The sequence below is a fragment of the Pelodiscus sinensis genome, chromosome 5, assembly GCF_052426305.1.
Source record: "Pelodiscus sinensis isolate ZL-2025 chromosome 5, ASM5242630v1, whole genome shotgun sequence".
NCBI classification, from domain to species: Eukaryota; Metazoa; Chordata; order Testudines; family Trionychidae; genus Pelodiscus; species Pelodiscus sinensis.
In genome coordinates, this window is record NC_143056.1 from 16,432,672 (window position 1) to 16,454,775 (window position 22,104).

The 22,104-nt window shown below is 44.1% G+C and overlaps 1 long non-coding RNA gene across 4 annotated transcripts in view; it reads left to right on the forward strand.

The window, feature by feature from the left end:
* The window catches only part of LOC149524294 (uncharacterized), a 136,465-nt gene extending 121,448 nt beyond the window's left edge, over window positions 1-15,017 (forward strand). For all 4 annotated transcript variants that reach the window (XR_016349584.1, XR_016349586.1, XR_016349583.1 and 1 more), the window contains 3 exons: window positions 7,090-7,220; window positions 12,181-12,307; window positions 12,727-15,017. This is a non-coding gene — a long non-coding RNA (uncharacterized LOC149524294). The remainder of the gene's footprint in view (window positions 1-7,089; window positions 7,221-12,180; window positions 12,308-12,726) is intronic.
* Window positions 15,018-22,104: the final 7,087 nt, after the last annotated feature.

A 22,104-nucleotide genomic window follows, 5' to 3' on the forward strand; every position in this document is an offset into this window, starting at 1 on the left:
CCCCATGTTTCAAGTGATGCATGTATGTGGTGGTTAGTATCTTTCCCTGCAGCTGCCTATACTATATTCCTATAGCGTGTAGCACAAATTCTACCATTCTAATTAAATTGCAATGTCTATGTATAAAGGGATTTGCAATAGTTCTAATTTTTTTTAACATCCAGGCATTGTTTATATAAAATCTCAGAAACTAAAATAAACATGTAAACCTACATAGAACTAATAAAATATTACTGCTAATGTAATAAAATTATACACTCAAAGTACATCAATAGTATATTACTACTCTTCTTAAATTACTTTCTGTTTTTCATTTTAAAGTGTAATTAAATGAATAAACAAACATTCCATTTATATTAGAAAATGCCCTCTTAGATATAGCTAAAATGCATGGCACAGGCTTCTGAAATCCCCAAAAGCAAAACTGAATGTTTTTTCAGCAAAACTATTTACATAATGTGTCAGTACAAAGGAGACCTGAGATGTTTACTTTTGATTCACAAAGAAAATGACTAAGTACCCCCTCATCTGTTATTACAGGCAAGTTTCTCATGCACTATAAACTTGCACACACTTTCACAAGTTCCTGCAATGCATCATTAGGCTGTGGAACTCATTACTGTGGGATATCATTCAGATCAAGAACTTAACAAGACTCCAAAGGGATTGGATACTTCTGGGTAATGAGAACATCAAGAGTTATAATATTAAATACTAAGAGCGTTGGCATATAAAATCTAATGCTCAAATGTAGAGTTAGGATTCTCTGTTTTTTAAATTTCAGTTTCCATTTTTTCTTGGAAAATAAATAGCATTGTCTGATTAGCTTTCGTCATCACAATATGAGACATGTCCCCAGAGACGATGCACAAAATCACAGAGTGTTTGCTGGGAATTATGAAAAAATAGAAACTAAAAGCTGGCATGAAAAAAAAACTGACTTCAGTAGGGGGAAAAAGGTTTAATCACTTTTAAGAAACTCATCAGACTGGGTGTCAGTCTTACCCACTGGAGGGGTGCTAAGAACTGCTTAAATAGACAAATCTATGGGCTATGCAGGGATGGCAGATATGGGAAGCGGGGCTAAGGATGTTAAATATCGACTAATAAATCAAATAGTTGATGCATTTTGCATTGACTATTTGATTGGTCGATAGGGCGCCTCCGCCTTCGAAGTGTAGCAATAGCCCTAGGGCTGTAGCTACACTTCAAAGGTGAAAGCGCCATGTGGAGTCCGGGGTCAGCATGATCCTGGGCTCCACATGGTGCTGCCTCTTTGAAACGCCGCGAGGAACCCGACACTGGGCTCCCCATGGCATTTCAAAGTGGAAGGGCTATGTGGAGCCCGGGGTCTGGCCCCAGGCTTCATCGGCACTGCAGCTTTGAAGTACCTTCTCCTCTCCCTCCCCCTTGCTGCTTCTTTCTGATAAAGGAAGCAAGGGGGTGGGGAGCAACTAGTTGACTATCCTGTTGATTTTCCTATAGCATTTGCTTATCGGATAATCGACTAGTCAACTAGTCCTTCACATCCCTAAGCAGGGCCAGAACACACAGTGCTCTGGGTAATCCAAGGCAGTCAGCCATTCTTGCTGGCATAAATAAGTTCATGTCTACGCTTATGGGGATGTGTAGAGTGCATACACTGCATATCTCTGGCATGGGTTTTCAATCTCAATGTTAATAGTGAGGCATGGCTTAGATAAGTAGAGCAAAGACACACCAAAATCTTAGTGTATATACCCTCCATGGCTCTACATGCATCCAAGCAATCCCTCTCACCTGTACATTGTAATTTTTAACAGTATAGTGTCCCACTGTGAGAGCCTTTCACAGCTGTATGTCAACCTGTGGAACTCCTTGCCAGGGGATGTTGTGAATCCAAGACTATAGCAGGGTTAAAAAAAAGGATGGATTAATCAATGACTATTAACCAGGATGGGTGGAAATTGTGTCCCTAGCCTCTGTTTGTCAGAAGCTGGAAATGGGCAACAGGGGAAGGATCACTTGATGATTATCTGTTCTGTTCATTCCCTTTGGGGCACCTGGAATTTGCCACTGCTGAAAGATAAGAGACTGGGCTAGATGGACCTTTGGTCTGACCCAGTATGGCCATTCTTATGTTCTTAACTGCACACCACAGTGTGGATGCAACCTACTTTTCACTGCAACATGTAGCTATGTACATTACATGCTGCTGCCAGTGTAGACCAGGCCAAAGAATCATCCTGAGGATGCTAATTTAGTCAGTTCCCAGCTGGCCCCAGGACTGTGGAAGATGGAAAAGTTCTTTAACGCAGACTGAAACTTCAGGTGGAGTTCAAGATTATTTTTTCTTGTTGAAAATTTCCAGTGTGTTTGAGATGCGGAGGAAGTAGGGCTTAACAGAGTAAAACTGAAAAGTGAGTCCTGCAGTATAGTTTCTGTGAAACCCAAGAATCCTCTTTTCTTCCCCTTTCTTATCTTCCTCCTCTTTTATTTCCTTGATCGTCATCTTTGTTTTTCAGCCTTCACCCAAATGTTCCTGAATTGCTCTTACATAAATAATCCAAAATAAAATTAAATTCAGTACATTAGATCCTGGTTGTCCAAACTGTCAGTGCTAGCTGGGATTTTGATTCATAGTGAAACACTCCTCTCTGATCTGGTTTTCATCGTGTTGAGACAACCTTGAAATGATGCTTGGTCGCATTAAAACAGCACATTTGGGCTACCTCCATAAATAAGATGCACTATACATGTCAAAACAAGTTCTTATGTAATAGAGATCTTGTGGTTTCATTTACTAGTAACATCCTTCATAAGTCATAACAAGGAAAGAACCAATCTCTGTGATATGGAAATTTCTTCTCAAGTGCATAAATTATGTCTTAATGCTTCAATTGCTTCAAAAGTGGGGCAGTCCCACAGGTCACCCACTTCTATCCAAGAGATAAGATTTGCAAATATTAATAATGATTTCTACTTTATGCTTAGGATTAACTTTATAGCTATTAGGGGTACAATTTACAGGAAAGAAAAAGTCCCTCAAAGGCAGTAAATTATCAAAGTCAAGTAGCGAAGGAGGACATTCTATTTGGTTTGTCAAGTCTGAACTAATTTCAAAATGCCTAACAGCTGAAAGACCAAATCTTGATTATAACTTCTGAATTAAAGCACAACGAATACTGGCCTGATTTAATACGCTCAATTTTTCATGCTTAGCTCAATTTTTGTCATTGGGTCAGATGCAGAGGGCATGCAAGAGACACGTGGAAACAGCTGTGGTATGACACTGCAGGATTGGCTTCAGTTGGTGCTGTGGTTGTCAGCACCTCCAACAATTTGGTCCATAGGCATCTAACGTTCAACTGCCAGAGAGACCTCTACAGTCACAGAAATGTGAGTGGGATTTGCTGATTTCTACTAGTATCGCCACTAAAATACATGCAAAAGGACTTTTAAAGTCTTACAAATAACTGTCATTGAAATGGAGCGAAATGAAAGATGCTGACTATTTCATAATGTCATGTTGCCTTACAAATAAACAAACAAATGAAAAATCTGGGCCCAGATATTGCTCTCAGATTTGCAACTTTGTGGATTTGGAGATTCCAAGGCCAAAAGGGACAATTTTTGGTCTTCTTTCTGACCTGGTGAATACTACAGGCCAGAGGACTTCCTCAAACTAATTTCTAGAGAATATCGTTCAGAAAAACATCCAATGTTGATTTAAAAATGGTCAGTGGTGGAGAATCTACCATGATCTTTGGTAAATTGTCCCAGTGGATAATCAGTACCCCACTTCAAAGTGAAACACCCTGCAAATATGAAGATTCCCCATTTACAGTTACATTTTGAGACCTATCAGTTAGCCAGTATGTAATCTAGTTAATGAGTGCCATGTTAATGTTATATCTTTCTAGTTTTTAATCAAAGTGGCACATGCATCTCATTAAATGCCAAACAGAAGTCTATTACATAAATGCTATTATCTTTAGCCATAACATTTGACATCCCATTGAAAAAAATAGATATATTATTTTGACAGATTCTGTTTTCCATAAGGCTGTTTTGATTGGCATTAATTCCTTTTGATACTTTATTAATTGAGTCTCCTATCAAACGTCTTCATTATCTTGCTTGGGGTCAATATCAGACTGAAAGGTCTATAATTTCACAGGTCATCCTACTTACCCTTGTTAAATATTGGCAAAACATTAGCTTTTCTTCAGTCTTCTGGAACATACCCAGTATATCAACTCTCAGCCAGCTCTTTTAAAATGCTAGGATGCAAATTACATGGATCTGCTGATTTAGAAATGTCCATTGTTAGTAGCTGCTGTTTAAAAGCCTTCTGAGATACTAGTGGAAAGGAAGGAGTGTTGTCATCTGATAGGGGCATATTGTTTGGTTTTCCCCCCCCAAATGCAGAACAAAAATATTTATTGAATGGCTGTGTCTCTTCTGCATTGTTATTGATAATTCTACTATTTCCATCTAGTAATGAATACCACTGTTTGTATTATTTTTGTTTCTAATAGACTTCAAAAAACTTCTTATTGCCCTTAACTTTGCTGACCTTAAAGATTTTTCCTTCTGTCCCTGGCTTCCTTTATCAATTTTTTGCAATGCCTAACTTCTGATTTATATTCATTATTATCAACTTCCATCTATCTATCTATCTATCTATCTATCTATCTATCTATCTATCTATCTATCTATCTATCTATCTATCTATCTATCTATCTATCTATCTATCTAGTTGCCTTAACTTTCCTTAACTGTACAGTTATCTGCAGCTGCCATATGTGGGTTGGGATATGAGGTTTTATTATCAGAACTCAATGGGCAAGGAGAAGCTGATTCTCCTACTACGAGCAGCAGAGACTTGCAGACAGAGACAGATTTTCAGAAAATGTGGAGTCTGCTGGGAGTAAGAGACATTCCCAAGAGCTGAAATGACAGTTGACAGCAAGTAGATGCCAGCAGGGAACCCTGAGTTTTCAGGGGAAAAGTTCCAGTCAGGGAGGACTTGGGAGATCCCCCAAAAGGGGGCCAGAACATTGACTTGATGGGGATCTGAAAATATTTATTTTGAATATTTTATTATGTTCATAAATTCAGTCCCACAGAGGCCTGCGGCTGAGAAATTGGCTTGAAGGTGCCGTGGAAAAGAGGGGAAACTGAGGCCAGGCATCTGCAGTGTGACCTCAGATCAAAAGTACATGCTCAGGAGGTAGCTGGCCCACTTACATTTCAAAACAGTTTTTTGGTTCAAAGACTGATGGAAAACCTCAAATCATAAGAAATATTAAACGAATTATTTAGTTCAGCTCTAAACCTTTTTTTTTTTTTTTTTTGGTACTTGGTTCACCAAAAAGTTGGTTTTCAGTTTGATGTGAAATAATTGTTTTTATTTTTTTGAAGCAGCATCAGGGTGAAAATGGTGATTTGTTACAGCACGATTATTGAGTGTTTTAAGTCAAGGCAGAATGGGAACTAGATGTGTGGGATTGCTAGTGCCCAGTCCTGCAATCTTAGTCAGGAGAGAAATCTACTCCCATGGGAAAGGGTTTTAGGATTGACTGTTTCACTGGAACTTCAGGAAGCCTGCAGCACTGGCAGGGAAAGGGACAGCATAATGTGAAAGCTCTTTTCCTGACTTCTGGAATTCCCAGTAGGTCAAAATACACATGCTCATGTGGTTGGGAGGCTTGTTTTGCAAACATTGTGTCACTCAGCAGCCAGTTCCTCTTCCCTCTGCCGTGTCTTCCTGTATTTGTTGATCTTGTGCCTTTGGTGGGAGGCAAGAGCACATCTGAAAGTGTTGCTTGTTGGTTTAAGGGTCCCTCACTGCGTCGACGGCGTTAGAAAACACACATCTCATTTTTCCTGAGCGGCCCCTAAGGACAGCAGCCAGGCAAACCCCATCCAGCAAAACACAGCCAACGTGATGCAGCACAATCTGTTTGAAATGATTAAATGGTACCCAGTTTTTTCAATGACTTTCCCCATAATCTCTCTAATTTGAGGTCACCATTGCTACTTTGCCACCCTTTCTTTGTGCTTGAAGGGAGAGGTTGGAAGCACTGCGCTGACACGCAAAAGATCAAAGGCCACATCCCCTGAACCAGACCAGTGGAGACTCAGGCACTGAACTCAAACTTTGACTCTGGTCTCCAGTAATTCAGCTCTCACTCAGCCAGCTTTTGTGCCACAAAAAGAGGAGTCCCCTGGCTTGCTGACGGGAAACAAAGGGGGCAGTTGCCCCAAGGCCCAGAGATTCAAAGAGGCCCAGAGCTCCCAGCTGCTGTCACTGCTTCTGCTGTGGCAACAGCAGCCAGGAGCCCTGGAGCCTCTTGAAATTGCTACTGGAGCAGTGGAACACTTCTCTGTGCAGCTCTGAGGTGGGCAGGGGCTGCACCTTGTTCTAGGAGGTGCCAAGCACTGATTGCCCTCAGTTCCTTCCCCTCTGCCTCAGCCATGCCCCCTCTGGGGCACAAAGCAGGCCCATCCTGGAGCCCACGGTGAAAAAAGAAGGGGAAAAGGGGAAAAAAGTCAGAGTGTTCATGCTACATGAAGCTGATAGAGAAGGTGCACATTGTTCGTAAGTACCCATTGTTTGGTTTTTTAAAGTCATTAGGATGTGGAAGCTGGTGTGCTAGCCAGGTAATGTCTTTATTCATACCTTTGTGAATTGGCCTGTCCCCCAAGGCTTGTGAGAGTGAGGGGTCATTTTCTAGGATAGGTTGTAGATTGTTGACAATGAGTTGGAGGGGTTTAAGTTGTTGGCTGTAGGTGATGACAAGTGGAATTCTGTTGTTTTCTCTTCTTTCTGGCCTGAAGTAGTTCATGTCTGGTTACCCTTCTCCACTTCTCAGTCCCATGTGGCGATTCCACTGAAATCCTCACCCCCACCTTATCACCTCTGACTACTCTTTATGCTTTGATGCTATGACTTAATCCTGCTGCTTTTTTCTTTACTATGTTCCCAAATTCATCCCCATCCCCAGATCCCCAAGCCTTTTCTAGCCCCTTAATTGTCTTTCAACTGGACATGTGCAAATGTCTCATCTCTGACCTTTCGAATATTCATCTTGCCTCTTCCAGTCAGTCCAAAATGTGGCAACAGGCCTGTTCTGACCTCATCCATCCGCTCTTCAAGACTCCTTGCAATGTTTCTATCACCCTCCATGTGAAATTTTGGACACGACCTTTCTACACTCTCTGTGAAGCCCCATGTAAGCGAATTACTGCCCTGCTTTTTCAAAGGCCTTGATGCAATATGCTGGCTAAATATGTTATTTCTATTCTATTGGGTGGTCCATGGAGAGGATACAAGCCTATTACTGCTTCCTGCTTATACTCACTTAAGTTGTGTGTGTGGAAATCTGAGTGTAAAAGATGAAGGAGAAAATGTTTCTATGCTAACATTTCTAGGTGCAGAAAATTGTGCCTGCAATTTTATATGTCTGCTTAAAAATGTACCTTAATGTGTTCCTTAAAGTATTTAAGATTTAACACCTGTGTAGTACATTTGAGATGCCTGAGTTTCAATTTAATTGTTTCTTTTGGCAACTGCTATATAATACTCTGTTTTTATTTGTGACAATAACCCCTCATCTTTTTTTCACAAGAGCTTCTGCAAGCTCTGAGTATTGATAAAGATGGCCTTCTACTTGTTACAGTACTTGTTTGAAAAATATAGTGCAGTCTTTTGGAAACTCACAATAAGTTAATTGGCCTGACATTCAATCACTGGAAACAGGAGTTCACCCTTGGGAACTGCAATTTTAAGAGCACACAGGAAAACCAGTTGAGTACCTATTTGGCTGGAAGAAGATCTCACAATTTTTGGGAAAAGGCACAAATATATTTAAAATAGTTGCATATTTAAAAAACTATATGTCAGGTTTGTTTAGGAGCTGCATGCTTGAGTTGTAAATGTTTCCCAACAAACAAGCAAATGTGTTATCAGAGACTTCAGCTCTTTCTTATGGTTTTTGCTCTTTCCAGAATATCTGAAGTGCTCTGGGCAGATGTGTTATAATGTTACAGGCCACTTCATTACTGGAAGCTAGACTGTAATAACCTTTCAAGCATCACCCATCCTAAAACATCTGTCTGAGTAATGTGTACAAATCATGGTAGCTCACCATTGACTCCTCTCTCTCCCCTTCCTTGAAAGTTACTCTTCCCCTGCAAATGCCTGAAAAAAAGGTAAATCTTGTTCACTTGACTCACTCTTCACAACCAATGTGGCTCCTCATTGGCGTAAAGCAAGGAAGTTTGGATCAAATATGTAATTTCCGAAGGAATCAGAGTATATAGAATGGAATGGGAAAGTCAGTACTTGACAGGTGATGCAGTAAAATATTTGCTGTTCTGTCTTTTTCTTCAATTTCCTATAACATGCATGGGCATTTATGGCCCTCAGCATTGTAGTATTTAAGAGCCTCACAACCATTAACAGATTTTTAACCGTACATGCCTGTGAGGTAGGGAAGTATGACCCACATTCCACTGATGGGGAAATGTCATAGGGAGGAAGGATTCTCCCATAGTTAGAATATTAGCCTCTGATTTCAGCCAGGCAAGTTTGAGTGCTTGCATCTCTGAAGATTTCCTGTGTGACCATGGGAAACTCATGTAGCCTTTCTATACCTCAGCCCCTTATCTGTAAAAGGGAATAATAATACTTCCCTACCTTGCAGAAGTGTTGAGGATGAATGTATTAAAGATTTTCAGGTTCTTAGATACTGTTGTAACATGCAAATTTCAAAATGGAAACGCACAAGATGGATTAAGTGACTTGTTGAAAGCCACATGGCAATGAAAGGGCTGACACTCAGAATTCCTGTCCCATAGGAAATTCAGTATTTTGAAATTTTATTTTGAACTGAACAAAAAGTCTAAATATTGAAAATGTTCACAGAACTGGAAGTTTAGATACATTTCAATTCAGAAATGTTGGAATATGCAGTTTTGGCTGGGGAGCTGTAGTTCAGCTGCCTCACACACTATTTTCCTCATGGGCCAGGCCCCCCTGACTGGCCTATATCTCCCATGATATACCTTGGTTGTACAACTCCCATGATGCACCACAGTGGATCATCCGGAAGGGAGGCTACGGTGCCTCAGGGAGTTGTAGTCTAGCTGGGGACCCTGGTCCCTGGAGAAGAAATGAGGCACAAAGCATCCTAACTCTCCTGAGGCCCAACAGCTGCTCATATTGGTGCAGATTAATATCCAATTGACCTGAAACTAAACATTTAGATTTGGCAGAACAAACAGAAATATTTTAACTTGAGACCAACTAACTGTAAATGCCATACTTCAATTAGATTTTCCTGAGGGAAACTTGAAAAAAAAAATCAATTCTGCAGAAACGGGATTGTCTGTTAGCAGAATATTGCCTGCCAGCGAGCCTTTCTCTGGCAGTCTGTGCCTCAGGTGGGTACTGAACTCCAGTACTGCAAGTCCCAGCTTGTGCCGGATTCACCAGGCCACCTTTCTTCCTTCAGATCACTATTTACAAGTGTCTCCTGCTAGCAGGGCCCAGACTCTGCAGCCCCAGATCCCCCCCTGGACTCTCTCCTCAGGAGTAATGTAGCAGGCAAACTGTGTTAATGTAGAGGAACTCTCTGAGGCCTTGTCTACACGGAGAGATAAGGTCAAATGTATTAAGTTTCATTTTTTTAGTGATTTTGTGAAGTCGAAGGTGCATGTCCCCCACTGTGTGCAAGAACTCGACGCCGTTTGAAGTCGTGTATCCCGAATAGGGTGGCTACCATCGACTTTGAGAGGGATGCACTGTGGGTAGCTATCCCACAGTTTCTGCTTCCCTTTGCCTTCTGGGTGCTGCTCCCAATGCACATGGGGACCAAAACTGTGCAGTAGGTGGTTTTAGGTGTATGTTGTCAGTGTCTCATAATGCATTCCTCTCCTCCCTCCCCCTTACTTGAAAGCAAACAGTCTTTTCCTCCCCCCTCCCCACTGATTATTTGCACAGACACCATAGCAGCATAAGCCCAGAACACTTGTGGATCCCATTGAGCATCAAAACATTATGGCAGTCATAGTAACTATTGTGAGCTGTATGCTGGAGTTTATCCAGGGCCTGCCGGAACAAGGACTATTCTTGGGAGGCCATAAACATACTCTTCGGTGAAGTGCTTGAGCTGAGCAACTTGCACAGGTTGGTGGAACCACGTAGCTATGGGATGATCAGAGTCATAGGGAGCAGATCCTGACTGTGGCCAGAAACGTGGGCATTATGCTGCAATGCTTTGTGCTGCAATGACACTGACCACTCTCCTCCTCCTTCTCTTCCTCGTCCACACTATCCTCCATGCTGCTGCCTGAGGCTGCCAAAAGAGTGTCTTGGGAGGAATCCACAAATTGGCTAGGAAAGCTGGTCAGGTACACCCTTGCACCTATGGATCACATGCAGTTGCTCATAGAATCAGCAGGTTTATGGTGATGATCCAGACCATCCGTTTGCCTCCTTTGTCTTCTAGTACAACTGCCTTAGCTCCTTTATTTTCACATGGCACAGTTGTGTGTCCTTGGAATATCCTTTCTCCTCCATGCCCTTTGTGATCTTGGCATAGATATCTGTGTTCCTTTTGCTGGCTCGTAGTTCTGCAAAAAAAGATCCCTCTCCCCACGCAACAATGAGGTCCAGGATCTCCCGCATGCTCCATGCTGGCGTGCCTCTGTGACCCTGAGAACTCACGACCAGGTGTTCTGCCTGCTCTAAGGCCTGCTTTGCCAGGCTGGCGACAGAGAAAATGGAATTCAAATTGTCCCAGGGCTTTTCCTGTTCACCTGGAGAGCTGCCCAGAGTGGTGACTGCAGGTCACTGTGGGACACCTCCCCGAGGCCAAGAACTTAGACTTTCACAGCGCTGCGTCTGTGCTACCATAAAGTTGAACATGCAAGATCGAATTTAGTGTTACTCCTTAAGAAAAGCTGGAGAACCAACATCCACTTTAGCAGCCCTTACCTTGATGGAATGGGTGTGGTGGTGGATTCATTGCTTAAAAATTCGACCTAATGCAATTAAAATTCATCCTCAACTCCCAGTGTAGACCAGGCCTGAGAGATTGTGCCTGCTATTTCCACATGTGGCAGAATCTATAGACCAGAGCCACACCTAATTCTGGCTTCTGGATCAGAGTCTATAAGCCAGAATCAAGCCTTTAACACTGTCATGTACAAAATATGTATTCTCATCAGTATTTTTCTTCCCCTCTTTCCACTAATCTAGTTCCTGAGGCTTTGTCTGCTCACAGGAGTTGCACTGATTCAGTTAAAGCTGAGAAAAGGCTACTAGGACACTCTTATTTCAGCTTAAGCCAGTTTTATTTTAGTGTAACCAAGTGGATTAGGGATTAGTTTAAACTAAATCAAAATAAACCACTCAGGCTGAAATAAGAATGTCCATACAGTGGTTTCGTGGATTTAACTCAATCTGTTTTAAATCATACCTAAAGTTTAATTAATGCAACTTTCTTCTTCAGACAAATTGAGACAGTTTTAGTTTTCCCAGATTACTTAAACAGAGTCCCTGGAGATGATGACTACCAATTCTGCTGTTTGGTTCATAATACTGCTTTATACTAAATCAACGCTATTCAGTACTCCCTCCCCCCCCCCCCCACACACTCCCTGTAAACTATTGCACGTTGGCCTTTGCCAAGCCTCCTCTGAGTGACCTATAGATGTGGTAAATAATCCATTCAATGGCTGTAGAGTTTGTTTATACTGTAAAGCACTGAGGAATGAAAACAGCACTATATTCCAGCTATTAACCCCTCCCGTCAGAAAATCCTAAAATCTTATTCTCTCACTGATCAATTTGAACTAGCACATCAAATATTTTCTATACTACTATTGCCCTTCATATATTTCATACTTTGGCACACTTTTTATTTTCAGAGTTTTATAACCTGTGCTTCTCTTTGCTTTGAAAGGAATCAAGAATTCCCAACTGCCAAGTCACACTTTTATGTAAAGCTTTAATTGTCTTAAAGAAAGAACCATTTTGAAATCTAGCCCTTTGGATTCACTGAGGCAATTTATTATCCGATAAGCCCCTTTAAGCTTTGGAACAGGTTAATGTGCCTCAGCATCTGTATAATTTTTCTTAGGCTGTGTTACCATGTTTATATGTGAATCTCCATTTTGCTTTGGCAGCACAATTTCTTTTCTGCTCCTGCAAATTACAGGGAAAAAAAAAAGAAAGAAAAACCCTACTAAGCTGGAATGCTCTGCAGCTGTGAAAACCTATAATAACTTCAGTCGGATTACAACTACATCAAAGGTATTATATATCCCTAAGTAACATATTTACTCGGCTTTTCAACAGCTGTGTAATTAGCCCCGGATTACTATTTTTCCTCTACATCTTTAAATATCCATATTTTTCAAAACTTACCCTCCGTTGAAAGAGAAAGAGGTTTTCCCCCTTCACTGAAGACGTAACCCATCCCTTTTTCTAAGATGGCTAAAAAAAAAACCAAACAAAGCCCTAACCTGCTTCCACTACCTCCTAGGAACTGGGATCAAGGTACCCACTGTCCCCTCCTCCAGCTGCTTTGAACATCTGATTGATTACTTAGGTAATTTGATGGGGAGGGGGGAGTTGATATCCTTTGTGTAGTACTGTGTGTAGTCAGTCAGTAAAGGGCTTTGAGATAGCAGCTGTCCCGTTTAGTAGTCCGCATTCTCTCTTCACAATAGGGGGATGCCAGAAGGTGAGGAAAAGCTCGTGCCTCCACAAGACGGAATAAAGACTCCATATGTCTCCTGCCTCAACAGATGCTTCTTCAGGGTGACCCTGTTTACTACACTACCTCCACCCCCTGCCATCGCATGGACCTCAATCACCTCACAGCTGACAGGCCCTATTCACAAGCTTGTCTCCAGCAAGACTTCCCTTCATGCCCTGCTGATGCCGACAGACGTTTTCTATGTTTTTTTTGCACCCTGAGTTGAATTGGAGAGCGCATTAAGTCACAGTCCTCCTGCTGTGTCCCTACACACTTCTGCTGTCATTCCTTTTCAGGACCCTTTGCTATTCAATTGTCTTTATTCTGGCAACAGGGAACTAGGAGGGAAGAGGACTTAAAAATTACCTTTAACACTAGCTGTTATATATTCCATTATAAATGTCAGGATAAGATAATGCTTGAGCATTTAAACAATTTGAGGGTTCCCCTCACCCCACCAACATATATTACATTTTCAGTAATTGGCAACTTGCTGCTTTCTTTTGCTCAGGTCTCAGGCCTACATGCAGGTCATTGGAAGGCAGCGTGAGGGAGAGCTTTTTCTATCCCTTGAATGAAATGTTGGTTTCCCATTGTGATTTGTGCTCAGCTGCTGTTACAAACAAATGGGACTTAGAACTGAATTTTCTCTTTGAAAAGTTTTTCTAAAGGAATCAAAAGCAAAAACAGAACAACCTGCTTTGTGTTGTTCTGTCATCTTAAAACATTTCACCGGAATTCATTTCATGCTATCTGGGTGTCTCTGGCACATGGTCAGGATCCAGCCAGCTGGGGACTTGAGCCAGCGTGCTATGTGATTTTATAAGTGCCATTCACTAGCTTTTAAATAGACATTATTTAACAAGCATCTTGCTAGTGTGGTGTCTAAGTGAGTTACATTCACAGTTCCTAGTACACTACTGTCTGGCTGCTGTCTAACAACCTGCAGGCAGTGCTTAACATGTGGCCTTAAATGGCTTGATTTATTTCAGGTTAAATGTGAAGCAAGATGACACATTATGGCCCAGCCCAGAGCATGGTGCTTACTACTGTAAGCAGTTATATTCAAGGCCCTAATTCTGCAAAGCATAGAAGCACATGCTTAAATCCATCCTTATTCATCTAAGTATATGTGAGCTCCTGCATTGGAATCTTATTCAATGGATCCTATAGAACTCATGCCTTCAGCAGGACTTCTTGAGTCTGTTCACAGCAATGTAGTAGAATACATGCAGGTCGTAAAGCTCTCAGTAGGTCTGTGCAAAGCACTTTGATGTTCATTGTGCAATATATGTCCTATCACTTTCCTTGTCCATGCCATATTGTTTTGGGTGAGCTCTCAAAGCATATAGCTGGAGCGACAGATGCTTTGTGAGACAAATGAAAGTATCGCTTTACATTTTCTGGTCCCATCTGGCTCACCGTATCATCCTATTACTTAGAGCCTGATATGCTTCAGTATCAGGCAGGTCTAACTGGACAGCCAAGTGAATACCGTGATGAAATTACACAATGTTTGTCAATTTATGGTTTCACTTGGAAAATGGTTTAAGTGGCAGTGTTGAGCTCTCTCAGGTTGCGTGCATAGGAATTTAAATTTGATTGCTTTTGCAGGGGCACGTTTTGTGTCCCCCTCCCTGTGCTTATCGGGGGAGGGCATTCCCCCACTTGTGCATGCCCCTGACGTCTCCCATTCTGTGTCATGTCACACCTCGCAACCACAAGGGGCAGTAGGTCATTGTGAATTTTGAGGCTGTGTGTGACTGGCCTGCAATATGCTGAGCATTCCGCACACGAGTATGTCTTTATTGTAACAAAGGAGACAGTTTATTACAAGAGAAATGTTCAAACTTCAACAGGTTGGCTATTGCTTTGAAACAGGACACCCCCTCCACACAGGGGCACCATTTCAGATTTTGGTAGGCAGGGCCAATCTATGCAAGCTCTGATTGCAGGGGTGATGGTGTTGGAAGAGAGTGAGAGCATAGGGAGGCAGATTGAAGACAATGGTTTCAGCAGTGTTACTGAGCATGCTCAGTATAAACCAAGAAACAAATGTGGGGGTAACCAATTCCATTCGCCCTCCCCACACACACATCACTTCTTTCTAGGACTGCTAAGGCACTGGAAAACTAGGGGTTTTTTGGAAGATAACTTAGCAATTAGCTGACAGATGCACTATATCTAATTCCTGTAAAAAAGAAATAAAATTTAAATAAATATTAGACCCGCTCAGCTCTAATATTAACAGTCTGACTTCTTGTGACAAGGCGACGAGGAGTCCTGTGGCACCTTATAGACTAACTGAAGTGTAGGAGCATAAGCTTTCGTGGGCAAAGACCCACTTCGTCAGATGCATGTACGAAGTACATGCATCTGACGAAGTGGGTCTTTGCCCACGAAAGCTTATGCTCCTACACTTCAGTTAGTCTATAAGGTGCCACAGGACTCCTCGTTGCCTTTGCAGATTCAGACTAACACGGCTACCCCTCTGATTCTTGTGACAAGTCACTTAAAAGACCCTGGTTAGCCTTAACATTTTAATATATATTCTTACTTTCTGACTAACTGCAGATAGAGAGAGACTATCATGACTCTGGACTCTATCTCTGGAAGTGGAGTGCCTCTAGTGGGTTACAGCAGGGGCAGATACATTTGGGCTCTATTTAAGGTCAGAATGGCCATATTCGGTCAGATCAGTGGTCTATCTAGCCCAGTATCTTGTCTTCCAACATTGGCCAATGCCAGGTGTTTCAGAAGGCACGAACAGAAGAGGCATTCATTAAATGATCCATCCCCTGTTGCCCATTTCCAGCTTCTGGCAAACAGAAGTTAGGGACACCATTCCTGCCCATTCTGGCTAGTAGTCATTGCGGGACCTAACCTCCTTTAACTTACTTTGTTCTTATTGATACCCTGTTATAGTTTGGGCCTTTCCACCACCTCCTGGCAAAGAGTTTCACAGGTTGACTGTGAAGAAATAATTTGTTTTAAATCTGGTGCCTATAAATTTAATTGGGTGAGCTTCATGTGTTATGAAATCTCAGAGGGGTAGCTGTGTTAGTCTGTAGCTTTAAATACAATGAGTAGTCCTGTGGCACCTTAGAACAGAGGTGGGGAACCACAGACCCGGTGCTTGGATCTGGTCCCAAGGCTTATGCCCTTCCCACCAGCATTGGGGAGCCTGTGTCAGCACTCCAGTCCTACTCCTACTGCCCCATCACAGGGCTGGAGCATACTCAATCTACTAGGCTGCCCCCACTAGGCTCTGTTGTGTGAAGGGAATATTGGGAGTGTCTTTCTCCTCAGTCAGGAACCACATCAGTGAGGGTTTTGTTTTTGTTTTTGCCTCTCATTTATGTGCGGCCCCTCACTGATTTTTCTATGGGTCAGTGGCCCCCAACCCTACCCTAGAGATATATATATATAAAATTTTCCACACCATTCATGATTTTCTAGACCTCTAACATAACCCCCATCCTTTAGTCATTTCTTTTCCAAGCTGAAAAGTCCCAGTCTTGTTACTCGCTCCTTATATGGAAGCTGTTCCTTACTCTTAATCATTTCGTTTGCCCTTTCTGTATCTTTTCCAAAACCAATATATCTTTTTTTTAGATGGGGTGACCGAATCTGCATATGGTATTCAAGATACAAGCATACCATGACTTTATATAGAGGCAATATGATATTTTTTTTGTCTTATTATCTATTCCTTTCGTAATGATTCCCAATATTCTGGCTTTTTTTAGTTTTTAGACTGCCACTGCACATTGAGCAGATGTTTTCAGGCAACTATCCATAATGACTCCAAGATCTCTTTCTTGAGTGATAACAGCTAATTTAGACCCCATCATTTTTGTATGCATATTTGGTATTATATTTTTCCCATGTGCATTGCTTTGCTTTTATCAACACTGAGTTCCATCAGCCCTTGTTTTGCTCAATCACCCAGTTTTGTGAGATCCCTTTGTAACTCTTTGCAGTCAGCTTTGAACTTAACAATTTTGAGTCATTTTGCAGTATCTGCAAATTTTGCCACCTTACTATTTACCCCCTTTTCTAGAACATTTATAAGTTTAACAGTACTGGTCCAAATTCAAATCCCAGCATCACAATTCTCATTGCTACTCTTTTTTCCCTCTATCTTTTAAGTACCTGGCAATGTTTTCATTATGATCTAACCATCCTTCAATTACTTGAATGGACCAGTCTTTTGTTATTCTTAATCCCCTGTGTAACAGGGCAGCTGCCCTGTACTGGCCCTTTAAGAGCCAAACCCCAGCCTTGAGCAGGCCCGGGGAGTTCAGCCCAGCTGGGCGGCGTTGGCCAATTAAGGCCCAGCTGGGAGGCATAAAAGGGAAGGCCGCTTCAGTGAAGGCAGTGTGAGTCTGGCTGCTGAGGGAGCAGGACGCTCCCTGGAGCTAGGGCAGGGCTAGAGAGTCAGGCTGGGCCAGGGCACTCGGACAGCCAACCGGCCAGCCTGCTAGGCCTGCGGCAAGGCCTGCTGGAGAGACACCAACCCCCGGAAGGGGGGCTCGGAGCGAGTGACTTGGGCACTGCCGGAGGGCAGTGTGGCGAAGAGAATGACGTGACTGGAGGATTCCAGAGGGGAAACGCCACGTGAGCGGAGGCCTGGGCGGGCGGAATGGACTGATTCCGGGGACAGATGACGGACCCCTGCTACGGTGGTGAGTGACCCCCTCACACCCTGCCTCCCTCTTCCTATAGCAAACTCTCTGTCCCAAAGGCAAGAGCTCAAACTCTGTTTCATTTAAGAATTGCCTCTGGAGTCAGGGCATGCAGGTTTAAGGAGACCTCAAGTATGAAATCTAAGGGTTCCAACTTCAGAGGGGGATGACTGTCCCTGCATTCCCCTAAATAGTGCCCTTGCCTCCATAAAAATCTCCTAGGAAGCTTAAAACATTTGCATGCCAAATCAAAACACATGCCACCGGTAAAATAAGTACAGGCAGTCCCCGGGTTACGTACAAGATAGGGACTATAGGTTTGTTCTTAAGTTGAATTTGTACGTAACTTGGAACTGGCTCCAGATTCAGCCGCTGCTGCTGAAACTGACCAGGGGCTGACTACAGGAAGCCCGAGGCAGAGTTGCTCTGCCCCCAGCTTCCTGGAATCAGCCACTGATCAGTTTCAACAGCAGCTGAATCTGGAGCCTGGGACAGAACAGCTGGGGCGCTGCCGGGTAGGTCCCCCCAGGACCAACCCGGCAGCACCCCACTGCTCTAACCCAGGCGTCCACAACAAAAGCCTGGTCTGCTGGGGGGGGGGTGCACTAGCTGCGCCCCCCTCCCCCAGCAGACCAGGGAGACCCGGAGCAAAGCCGCGGAGGTGGCAGGGTCCCGAGCCTCTGCGGCTTTGCTCCGGTGTCCCTGGTCTGCTGGGGGAGGGTCCCCAGCAGACCAGGGACACCCCAAGCAAAGCCGCAGAGGCGGCGGGGTCCCCACCTCCAAGGCTTTGCTCTGGGTCTCCCTGGTCTGCTCGGGGTGCCCCTGGTCTGCTGGGAGGGGTCCCCAGCAGACCAGGGACACCCCGAGCAAAGCCTTGGAGGCGGCGGGGTCCCGCACCTCCAAGGCTTTGCTCGGGGTGTCCCTGGTCTGCTGGGGACCCCCCAGCAGACCAGGGACACCCAGAGCAACTTTTCTCACCCCGGAGGACGCGGTGGCGGGACCACTGCACGTCTGGGTGGTCCCGCCGCCCGCGAGTTCCGGGGCGAGAAAAGCCCTGTTCGTAAGTGCGGATCCTACATAAGTCGGATCCGCGTAACTGAGGGACTGCCTGTATAGCAGGCCCCAGTGAAATTTGAATGTAGCAGAGACACTTGCAAATTAGGCAGACTCAAAAAGAGGGTGTGGTTTGCTCATGCTTTTGGGTCTGCCCATAATATTTTAAAAGGCAATAAAACCTTTAGCAACTGTCCATCACCATAACAAAAGTAAAAAAAAAAAAAAAAAGATTACTGCGTTTATTAGACACTGTGTTCCCGCTGCTTCTCTCCATTGCTTGGAGAACACCACAGATGAGCATGCTGTTTCACACTACCCAGAAAGATACAGATGCCCCATGGCAAAGATCTTACAGAGCAAGAGCTTGGTTGCCCCTTTTCACAGGGCCAAATCCCTCCTGAAATCCATCCTTACTCGATCCATTGGGTGTGGTGTTGGCATCCCCTCCAAAGCTTGCAGCTTTCCTGGTGTTGAAACAGATCCTGAGGGATCATGGGGCTATCCTATGCTGAGGCCTTGCTCCTCCCCACTGGCTCACTCCCCATCTCATGCAGGGCTTCTGAAGCTAGGAACTATCCCAGGGATGTCCCCCTCCTTGAGGCGATCATGCCTGGATCAATATTGTCCTTCTACTCTAGTCTCTGCAGGGCCAGAAGAGTGATGATGGGCATCTCCTCCTCAACTACCTGTGCTCACCCAGGTAGTGAGCAGAAATGCCCTAAAACCTAAAATGCCCTAAAACCTAAAATATTTTGATTTTTGACTAGCCTGCTGGGGCACCTCATGGGAGTTGTCATTCAGTTTCTTCATGGAGTCTCTTCTAGGGACTGGACTACGTTTCCCATAATGCTCAATGACCAGGGTGTCCCATGATGCTTCTTGAATCTCTTTTTAACCCCCCCCCCCCTTTATTGGTAGGAGGCTTATAATCAGCCGCCTCTTTGCTCCACAGACACACACAGAAAGAAAGAAAATACATGACTATGTAACAGTCTTAAAAGGCTTTTGAAGCAGGATACTGGTAATTAAGTCATTAAGACAATGTCCTTTCTGGTTGAAATGGCAAGAAACTGTTTCTTGCCATTTGTTTTTAAAACTGCACTTGAAAGAGAATCCTTTGAACTGTTGTTCATGCTAAAATTTGACACTTTACACCTGAGTCTGAATAAAGGATCTAATTATCTTACCCATTACAAAGATAGCTTCCCCAATTATCACCTCTGATATCATTAACTCACAGATATTTACCTCCCCCCCCCCCCATCCACCTTCTATTCTGAAATTTGATTTTGTCCTTTTCATATGTGTTCATTTTTTTTAATTGTATCCTTTGGTATATATGGTTGTGACAATTTTCTTCCACTATTTGATCTGAGGAAGTGGGTCTGACCCACGAAAGCTCATCACCTAATAAACCATCTTGTTAGTCTTTAAAGTGCTACATAGTCCTGTTTTTTGTTTCAGCTACACCAGACTAACACGGCTACATTTCTATCACTATAGAAATAAAGGTGCTTGTAGTAAATGTGACTGGTGCGTCCCCCGCTTCCCACAGCATACATTTTCATTTCAGTATGTTGAATGTCTGAACTCTGATTACCTTGGGTTGCCAGGCGTCCAGCTTTCAAGTGGAATGTCGGGTTGAAAAGGGACCTGGCAGGCTCTGGGAAAGTTCAATCAGCAGTGCAGTGCAATTAAAGGGGGCTCCCTGCCTGCCCTGGCTCTGTGCAGCTCCTGGAAGTGTCCAGCATGTCCAATCTGCCTCTTCATGCAGGAGCAAAGGGGTGGGGGTTCCATGCTCTGCCCCCAGAGCCAACTCCACAGCTCCCACTGGCAGGGAACTGTGACCAATGGGCGCCTTGGGGGTGGTGCTTGCAGGCATAGGCAGTACACAGAGTCCCATGGCCTATGCACTGGGAGCCGTGCATGCTGTCCTCTTCTAAGAGCCACGCAGAGCCAGGGTAAGTGGGGAGCTTGCCTTAGCTCTGCTGCACTGCTGACCAGGGACTGCCTGAGGTAAATGCTGCCTGGCTGGAGCCTGCACCTCAAACCTCCTCCAGCACCCAACCCCATGCTCCAGGTTGAACCTGGCTACTTCCCACACCCAATCTCACCCCCCAAGCCTACACGCTGTGTCCCGTCCCATAACAAAACCCCCAGTTCTAGGTCAGAACTCCCTCCCACAGCAAAACTCCCTCCTAAAGCCCGCAACTTGAGCCCACTTCTACACTCCAAGCTCAGCCCCCATCCAGACCCGATCTCCCCTCCCAGAACCTGCACCCCATACTACCCTCCTATACCCCAACCACCTGTCCTAATCCAGAGCCCCACTCAACACTCTGAACCCCTCATCCCTGGCCTCACCCCAGAGCCTGTACCACCAACCAGAACCCTCATCCTCTCCTGCACTCCAATCCCCTGCCCCATCCCTGAGCCCCCCACATCCTGAACCCCTCATTTCTTGCCCCATCTCAGAGCCTGCACCCCCAGCCATAGCCTTCATCCCCTCCTCTACCCAGCCCCTTTGCCCCAGCTCAGTACAAATGAGTGAGGGTGGGGGACAGATTCTGGAAGGGAGCACACAATGGAGGGTGGAAGGAAGGAGTGAGTGGGGACGGACCACAGAGAAGTGGTGAGGCCTCAGAGAAAGGGCAGGGAAGGGAACAGAACCAGGGTGTTCACAGACATGCTAGTAAAGGGCTAGTTTTTGCAAGCACTGAGCCCCCGCTGCCAACACTAGTTCAAGCCTGTGGCAGCATGTAGCACCCCTAACAAGCTATGCATGGATTTTAAACGTCATCAAAGTAATATCAAAGTAAAGTGGCACTGTGCTCCCACCCCAGAATGTGTTCATTCTTAGGGTGCATTTCCACCGCAGTTGGGATCTGTGTGTGTGATTGCAACATGTGTCGTCATACTTTAGTTAGCCTTAACCTAGCTAACCTGGGTCCCAATAGCAGAGAAGTCACGGCAGCCCAAGCTGTCCAGCTTCCAAGACCCTCAGTACTCAGGCAATGAGCCCATACTCAAGCCCATACTGCTGCAGCTTCACTGTTACACCTCTGCTAGGTCTTTACAATCTAGCTCAGGTATGTCTACATGCGTTTCAATCACTCTTCCATTTGCAGTGTAGACATAAGCTTAGAGACATGAATATACACTCTATAATTGTGAGAAAATATATTAGGCAAATCAGTAGCAGTATTTATTGGATAAAAATCCTGAAATGTCTCTTATGGAGTTGGATAACTCAGAGCGTATTCCAGGGAGTCTGCTATTTTGCCACTAGCTAGGAAGATGGCAGAGAAATTAGGACAGACGGAAAAGTATTTTATATTTTAATCAGTGGAAAAACCCTGTAATTTGCATACCAATTTTCGGTATGTTTTAAAGCATATTTAGCGGGGTTTGTCAGTGTAGTTTTTTTTTAACTACATTTCTTTGATTGCTGGAAGATGCCCAGAAATTTCAGACAAAGATCAATAATCCCTCTCTCCACATGAGAAATGGTGCAGCCCTGATTCCTGTACCCTATTTCATCCTCCCATTGCCTCCAGTCTAGGCCACTCCAGGCCTGAAGAGTAGGAGAAGTCTTGGGCTGAAGT